An 8,388-nucleotide genomic window follows, 5' to 3' on the forward strand; every position below is an offset into this window, starting at 1 on the left:
ATTTCTCCAAAGAAGACATACAGGTGGCTAACAAGGACAGGAAACGATGCTCAACATCACGCATTATTAGAGAAATGCAAATGAAAACCACAATGAGATACCACCTTACACCAGTCAGAACGGCCATCATCAAAAAAGTCTACAAACAATAAATGCTGGAGAGGGTGTGGAGAAAAGGGAACCCTCTGGTATTTCTGGTGGGAAAGTAAATTGATGCAGCCACTATGGAAGACGGTATGGTGGTAGTTTAGTCACTAAGTTGTGTCCAACTCTTGTGACCCCCATGGACAGAGGAGCCTGATAGTCTACAGTCCATGGGATTCTCTAGGCAAGAATACTAGAGTAGGTTGCCATTTCCTTCTCCAGGGGATCTTCCCAACCCAGGAATCAAACCCAGGTATCCTGCAGTGTAGACAGATTTTTTACCAACTGAGCTACAAGGGAAGCTTTGCATGTAATAATAGGCAAATTGGCAGCTATGATTCAGGGTCTGCAGAGGTGAAAAACCCCAATACAAGTGTCTCCCTGCAAAGGTCAGGGTCCCTGGTGCTCGCCCACCTCCAGATGCTGACTAGACAAACTCAGCTCTGGGGCAGATTTCTCCTTCAGCACCAAGAGGATCTGGCTCGCAGGCATAACTTTGGAGGAGCTCTCTTTAATGCTGGTATCAACAGTGTTCCACTCGTCCCCAAAGTCAGCTCTGGATTCTTGCTGCTTCGACAAGATGCTGCCTTCCTTCTTCAAAGCCTGGAGGTAAAGTTCCAGGAGCTGCCTGGACTGACAGGCTTCTTCTCTCTGATCAAGCACCTACTGGAGGGTGTTCTGGAGCCCCTGGACTGCCACATGACTTTGGCCGAGTTTCTGAGCCAGCTCTGAACACGGGACATCAGTGAGCACCCGGAGCTCCTCCTCGGACAGCAGGATGATGCTGGATAGGTCTTCCTTCAGCTGCCTGGCCACATTCTTCCACTTCAAGCCTGCCCCACTATCTGTCTCATCTCTTTCGAAGGACTCTCGGGTAATCCAAGCTGTACCTCCATCTGAGTTGTGTGTCCACTTCTCATTCCCAGCCAATGCCACAAATTTAGTGTTGGCAGGAAGACACAGGAAGTAATCATCATCATCCACTATGGTGCCAGCCTTTGCCAGGACCAGAGTGACTGGTGCCAGAATGTCACAAGCCTTGCTCCTCAGCTCCTTGAGGCAAGAGGCCACCATGCCATGTTCCCAGGTGTTGTTGTGGCACAGCAGGCACTGCTTTAGAGTCTCCATTTTCTGGAGCTTCAGGGCCACTGGCCGCCCCCATCCTCTTCATGGTGGGACCAGACCGACGTGGAGAAGTCAGGGAGGCTGGGACATAGGAGTCTTCCCCAACTCCATCCCCCACAGCACGCCCAGAAATGGAGATTCTTTAAAAAACTAGGAATAAAACCACCATTTGACCCAGCAATCCCACTACTAGGCATATACCCCATGGAAACTAAAACTGAAAAAGACACATGTAGCCCATTGTTCATTGCAGCACTATTTACAATAGCTAGGACGTGGAAGCAACCTAGATGTCCATAAACAGATGAAGGGATAAAGAAGCTGTGGTGCATATATACAATGGAATACTACTCAACCATAAGAAGGAAGGCATTCGAGTCCATTCTCATGAGGTAGACAAACATAGCGCCTATTATACAGAGTAAAGTAAGTCAGGAAGAGAAATAGAAATATCATATACTGACACATATATATGGAATCTAGAAATTCCATATATATGGAATCTAGGAATTTCTTCTCAGGGCAGCAATGGAGAAACAGACATAGAGAACAGACCTACGGACACGAGGGAAGGGGAGGAGGGAGAGGGTGAGATGCATGGAGAGAATAACGAGGAAATTTATAGTACCATATGTAAAATTGATAGCCAGTGGGCTTCCCTGGTGGCTCAGAGGTTAAAACATCTGCCTGGAATGCAGCAGACCCTGGTTCGATCCTTGGGTCGGGAAGATCCCCTGGAGAAGGAAATGGCAACCCATTCCAGTACTCTTGCCTGGAGAATCCCATGGAGGGAGGAGCCTGGTAGGCTATAGTCCATGGGGTCGCAAAGAGCTGGACACGACTAAGTGACTTCACTTTCACTTTACTATATGAGTCAGGGAACTCAACCAGGGTCTCTGTGACAATCTAGAAGGGTGGGATGGGAAGGGAGACAGAAGGGAGTTTCAGGAGGGAGGGGACATGGCTGATTCTTGTTGATGTATGACAGAAAACCACAACATTTTGTAAAGCAAATATCCTTCAATCAAAAAAATTAAGTGGCAAAATTTTTTTTTTTTAAAGAGTGATCAGGTGACTTAATTTTCACTGTATACCATTTTGCACCTTTTTGCTTTTGCACCATTTAATTGAACCTACTTTTCATTTTTTGTAATTTTTAATGCAATTTTAAAGGTTATCTTCCATTTACAGTTATTACAAAATACTGAGCCTATTCCCCAAGTTGTATAATGCACCCTTGAGCCTGTCTTACGCCCGCCAGTTTGTACTCCCCACTCCCCGACCCCTACAGTGGAAACCACTAGTTTGTTCTCTGTATCTGAGTCTGCTTCTTTTTGTCATATTCATTAGTTTGTTGTATTTTCTAGATACCACATATAAATGATATCATACAGTATTTGTCTTTCTCGCTCTGATTTATTTCACTTAGTATAACGCCCTCCAGGTCCATCCATGTTGCTGCAAATCGCAACGTCTTATTTTTTATGGCTGGTTAGTATTCAAATGAACCTATTTTTTAAAATAATGCATTAATTCTGTTTTGATTTTAAATGCTGAAAGCAATGACTAGAGGGATTCTGAAGCTAGTACTTAATATCCTTCAAATTAAAAGGGGCCCAGAGCAAGAGTCCAAATTAAGATTCTGGCCCAAATGATTCAAATTTGAATTCTCTTAAATTCATTTTCATTGTCACTGGTCATTTATTCTGCATCCCAGCTTTACATCTCCTGCTGATCTGGAGATCTGAATCTCTGTTGTTCTACTTATCGCAGTCTGTAGATGAACTGACAGAGACGCAACGATTCTCAGAGCTCCTTTCATCAGCTAGAGGCCCTCTTATAAAATGTGCTCGGAAAGGACGGGAGAGAGGAAGGGAGTGAGGGAGGACGGGAGTAGGCAACAGACACCATGGTGTGGGCCCTTGAAGCTGGGAAAGTTACTATCTGAACATTTATGAACAAGTTTGCCAACCCCTGGTTTTAGAACAACCAAAAGGGTAAATAACAACGTAGAGGTCCAGGCCTGGAAAGAAATCAGATAACAGACTGAGAGGGTCATCGGTTGGCTGAAGTGAAGTGAAGTTAAGTGAAAGTCGTGTCTGACTCTTTGTGACCCCATGGTCTCCATGGAATTCTCCAGGCCAGAATAATGGAGTGGGTAGCCTTTCCCTTCTCCAAGGGATCCTCCCAACCCAGGGATCGAACCCAGGTCTCCTGTAGTGCAGGCAGATTCTTTATCAGCTGAGCCACAAGGGAAGCCCAAGAATACTGGAGTGGGTAGCCTCTCCCTTCCCCAGCAGATCTGCCCGACCCAGGAATCGAACTGGGGTCTCCTGCATTGCAGGTGGATTCTTTACCACCTGAGCTATCAGGGAAGCCCGCCAGTTTGCTATTTTCACAATAATGCCACATAACAAACCATCCCAAATCTCCATGGCTGAAATAGCAGTAGTGTGGTTTGCCCATCTATGGGTGAGCCAGGCTCAGCTGCAGCCAGTCTGCTAGTCTTGGCTGGACTTTTGGGCATCTGCGGGGTCGGGGGTGGGCTGAGCCAACACAGGCAAGGCTAGGCTGGAGCCGTCGCTCCATGCGGCAGGCCTGGATCTGCACTGCTGTCTCTCTGCTTCCTTAGACCAGGGGCCTAGCCAGGATATGCTCTGCTCATGGCAGTGACAGAGCTCAAAAGTGAGTGGAAATGTGTAAGCAGCTCTTAGGAGCCTCCTCGTGGAACTCATGCATCGTCACGTACTTCCCTGGCCCACCATGTGTCACAGCCAAGCAGCAGGGAGTAGTCTCCTCCCTTAGAGGAGCTGCCTCATTTTGTGGTAAGGATGTGAATAGGGAAGAGGGGGAACTGGGGCCAGTAATGCAAACTGAGACTCAGTTAACTTCGAACTGTGCCCCAGCATGTGCCAGGCTCTGTGCCGGGATCTATCAGCAAACAGGACTGGCTTTCCCCCCACCCCCAGCCATCCAGGAGCTTAATTCTAGTGGGATATGGAAGGGATTTCACATTCAATGCTACCTCCTTCTTGTCTGTTCTGTGTTGTTTCACTAAGGGATGAGCCCACTGGCATGTTTGCTCCCGGAGGCCAGGAATCATCTCTGCTTGGGCAGCTTTGTCCCCCAGCACCCAGCACTGGGCTTGAGGCGAGGCAAATGCTCGCTAATAAATGTGGGAGGAAGGGAGGCATTTTCTCTCTTTCTTTTCAGGGAATCACTGAATCTCTGTCAATTCATCCACAGATTGCAAGGACTGAAATGACAGAAATTCAGATCTCTAGATTAGCAGATGATGCAAAGCTGGGACACAGAACAAATGACAAGTGACAGTGTAACTGGATTTAAGAGAATTTGAATCATCTGGGTGAGAGAGCCCACAGATGGCACATGCCTGCTCAGTGTAGAAAAATGGGTCATGCCTCCCAGACCAACCACCACACAGACTCGGAGTCCTGAGAGGAGCAGAGCCTTTGTGTCGCGGGCTGATCGTGGAAGAGCGGGAACTCTCCTGACACATCGGGGCACGAGCTCACAGCAGGATGGCACACCAAGCTCAAGAGGGGTGCAGTGTCAGTGAGGCTCTTGATCTTGGCCTTCCCTGGGCAGACTGAGGGCGAGGCTGAGCAGAGGGCCAACGCCGCTGCTCCCACCATGCCTGAAAGCAAGACCCAGCCCTTGGCGCCCACGAAGGCCGGGGACAGGAAGCCAGAGGTCCTCATCTCAACCCAGTTCTGCTTCCTGAAAGAGGCCCCCTGACCTTGGTTCCTTTACCTGTGATGCAGGCATTAGGATACCCATCCTACTTAACGTCACAGGATTTTAGTAAGATTGCAAGAAACAAGAAGAGTGAAAATAAACCCAACTCAGGGAAGATGGGTAGTATTTGGTCCTGAGCAAGGCAATGTTGCTCCGTGATTGGGGAGGAGATGGAAGGCATGAACCATGCAAGAGATTATTTCCAAAGTTCAAAGTAAGAGAAGATTCACTGAGGAAAAGAAACCTTGAGGAATGATTTTCCATATTTTGAGGTGTGAACGTTTCAGAGGCCCAACTCCTCTAGGAGGGTAGTAACTGTGGGAAGTAAATTACTGTTGAAGTTAATTGAAGCAGAATGAGAACGAACTCAAAACACACCTACATCCCTTTCAAACGAAAGGAAATGGAGAGATTAAGAGGAAAGGTCAAGGTGGGTGGTAAGCAAGGGGGCAAGGAGGGCAAAGGTCAATGTTGACAAGACAGACGTGTTCTTTTTCTCCAGTGGTTGTGATCTCAGACGTGGGTTTGGCACAGGCAGGCAGGCCCCGCGCTCAGCAGCTGCCTTCCTTCCTCACCTGTCAGTGGTGGCTGCAGAGGTCCCTGTCACTGACAACTGTCCCATGAGCTTCCTCTGATGGCGCCAAGGTTCTTCATGGATCATGGTGTCTGTGATCTCAAGCCTGCCCCTCCATCTCCCTAACCTGCAGGCACTAAGAGGAGGAGCGATGGGGGTCCTAGCAATGTGGAAACAACTTTATACATCCACTGGCCTGAAGGCAATAGCAACAACAACAGAATTTATGTAATCCATGAAAGCACAGAATTGGGTAGTAAAACTGCATTAGCCATCCATCTCTCTTTGTAAAGCAAATTCTCACCAACTGCCACCCCCATAACAGAGCATCGCTCTTCACCTGGATGCAACTGACCCCCTAAAGAGGAAGTCCTGGATACCTCTGAATTACACAAATGCAGGCAGCATTCACAATCAGGGTGAGGCATCAAAGATCCAAAGATGTTTCCAGGCATGAGTTACCAGGCCTCTAAAGACAATGACTCTTTCATAGGGTTTTACATTATGGTGATGTTCTGCAAATCCTGCTCCAGTCGCACAATAAGCCAAGAGCAATTAACGCTAATTAAACTATCCCCATAAAGAGGTTGCTAGGCTGACACGTTGATATCCCATAAATACACTGAGCCTGCAAACATTCTCAAGGGCTTGCCTTCCACATCACCTCGGGCCCTGGACCCTCCCGCCCCAAGAGTGCTCACACCTGAGTGTAACACCGCTCGGCCAGAACACTGCCCTGAGGCCCACCATTTGGCACACTGAACTACCTGGGGATCCCACTAAAACGAGATTCTGATTCTGGAAGCGCTTGAAATTCTGCAGGGGGATCAAGGTCCCTGGTGGTGCAGAGGCTGCTGCACTCCAGACATCACTCAGAGAAGGAACATGGTTGTGCAGAAGCCCTCCGCAGTCTGAGGGGGGATGGCCCAGGTTAGGGGCAGGGAGAGCAAGTCGAGCCATCCTAACGCTGCACTCCTAATGCTCTGGCCTTCCTGCCCTGCTTTACAGCCAGAGAACTATGGACGAGGAGAAATAAGCAGGCAGTATATCATGTAGACACCAAAGTGACCCTCAAAGTCACCCCAGATGCTGGAAGCCTCACCGTCTATGGAGAGGAGCAGAGATTAAGAAAAGAAAAAGAACCAGCCTGTGAGAAAGATGAGCCCAGCAGTAGCTCCACCCCTGGGTTCTCTGTATCCTGCACCTGCCTGATAGATGTAGCCCCCAAGGATGCCCTGGGCCACCAGTGACGTGCGGCTTTTCCAGAGATGGAAGGATCGGGGACCAGGCGAGCCTCTCAGTGGCGCTGAGAACCCTTGTCCCTGGGCACAGCCTCCCTGTCTGACTTGGCACCACAGTGCACAGAGAGGAGCTGGATTTAAAGGCTGGTATAGCACGTGGCCTGTAGGGAGGGGCGGGGACTGTGCAGGCAGGCAGCAGGCGTGTGTGTGTGCGTGTGCGTGTGTGTGTGTGTGTGTGTGTGTAGAGAATGTGAGCAGTGGGAACGGCAGGCAAGGGGCAAAGGTCAAATATTAAAACAAAATTGGCTGAGGAGCTCTGGCAGGACTGACCGTGGTGAGGTGGCAGCCAGGAAGAGTCAGCCAGCAGGAGGAAGCAGTCCCCATCGGGGACGGGCCTGAAGAGGCCGGGAGAAGAGCACAGACTACAAGAAAGTGAAGTTGGGAGACTCAGCAGCCGGCTCTGCGAGCAGAGGCGAGGTTTGTAGCAGCCCTATAAAATCGTAGGCCAGCCAGTCATAAAACTACATTATGATATTATAACGATGTGGCTGCAGAAAGCGTCAGTGACAATGTGTTGCCTGTGGCCAGTTTCCGTTTTAGCTCCTCAGTGATGTGACTGAAATGAGAAGCGTGCCATGAGGCCACAGAAAGGGGCCTGCGTATGTGCTGTTGGTAAAGTAACCTCGGAGCAATTTCCTGACCCAAAGTAAAGTCAAGGGGTGCAAAAAGTGGGAGAGGGAAAGGGGGGACATTTGCTTGGGTGGATGAGACTTTAAGTCTCAGGGACTTCCCTGGGGGCCTCATGGTTAAGATTTCACCTTCCGTTGCAGGGTGTGCGGGCTCAGTCCCTGGTCAGAGAGCTGAGATCCCACGTGCCTTGGGGCCAAAAACCCAAAAGGTAAAATAAAATCAATATTGTAACAAACTCAATAAAGATTTTTTAAATGGTCCACATAAAAAAAAAATCTAAAAAGGAAACAGTCAAAAGAGCTGTGAGGGGAGAGCCTCCGGGGACACCTCCCTTACACAGAGAGCGCTTAGAGACTGGAGTCCTCTGACCAAGAAATTTGCCCTTGCGTCTGTGGCCTTGCCTTTTTCTTCTCTCTGACAGCCTTCCTCTGTAGCATTTTCAGTGCAACTCCAGCCAAGTCTGCTATTTATAAAGCAGGAGCAATTTTACCACAGGGCGTGGTGTTTAATTTGAAGAGACGTCAAAGAGTGAGGGGCAGATGGCTGAGCCAGCCGAGCTTCTCGGTGACCTTGATGGGACACCCAAGCCCACAGGTTCATCCTGAACTTCCTCCAACAGATCATGAGTCGATCAAGCTCTGGGGCAGAAAGGATGAATTGATAATCCAGGTGCCTGCTTATTAATTTCTAGTGGATCTATGGACAGCTTCTGAATGAAACCAGTTCAGATGATCGATTCTAGAAAACTGTTCAGTTCAAGAGACTTGCAATATATACCACAAAATCACTTGGATTTCGAAGGTCTCAAATCTTTTGGGGGGACATAATTCAACCTGTGGGCTTCTCAGGTGGTGC

General features: G+C 48.7%; 1 pseudogene; it reads right to left on the reverse strand.

Annotated features, from left to right (window-relative positions):
* Positions 1–534: 534 nt before the first annotated feature.
* LOC138094046 (DNA fragmentation factor subunit alpha pseudogene) lies at positions 535–1,272 on the reverse strand (annotated as a pseudogene).
* Between the last annotated feature and the right edge of the window lie 7,116 nt (positions 1,273–8,388).

Source organism: Capricornis sumatraensis, chromosome 17 (genome assembly GCF_032405125.1).
Source record: "Capricornis sumatraensis isolate serow.1 chromosome 17, serow.2, whole genome shotgun sequence".
Taxonomy (NCBI): domain Eukaryota; kingdom Metazoa; phylum Chordata; class Mammalia; order Artiodactyla; family Bovidae; genus Capricornis; species Capricornis sumatraensis.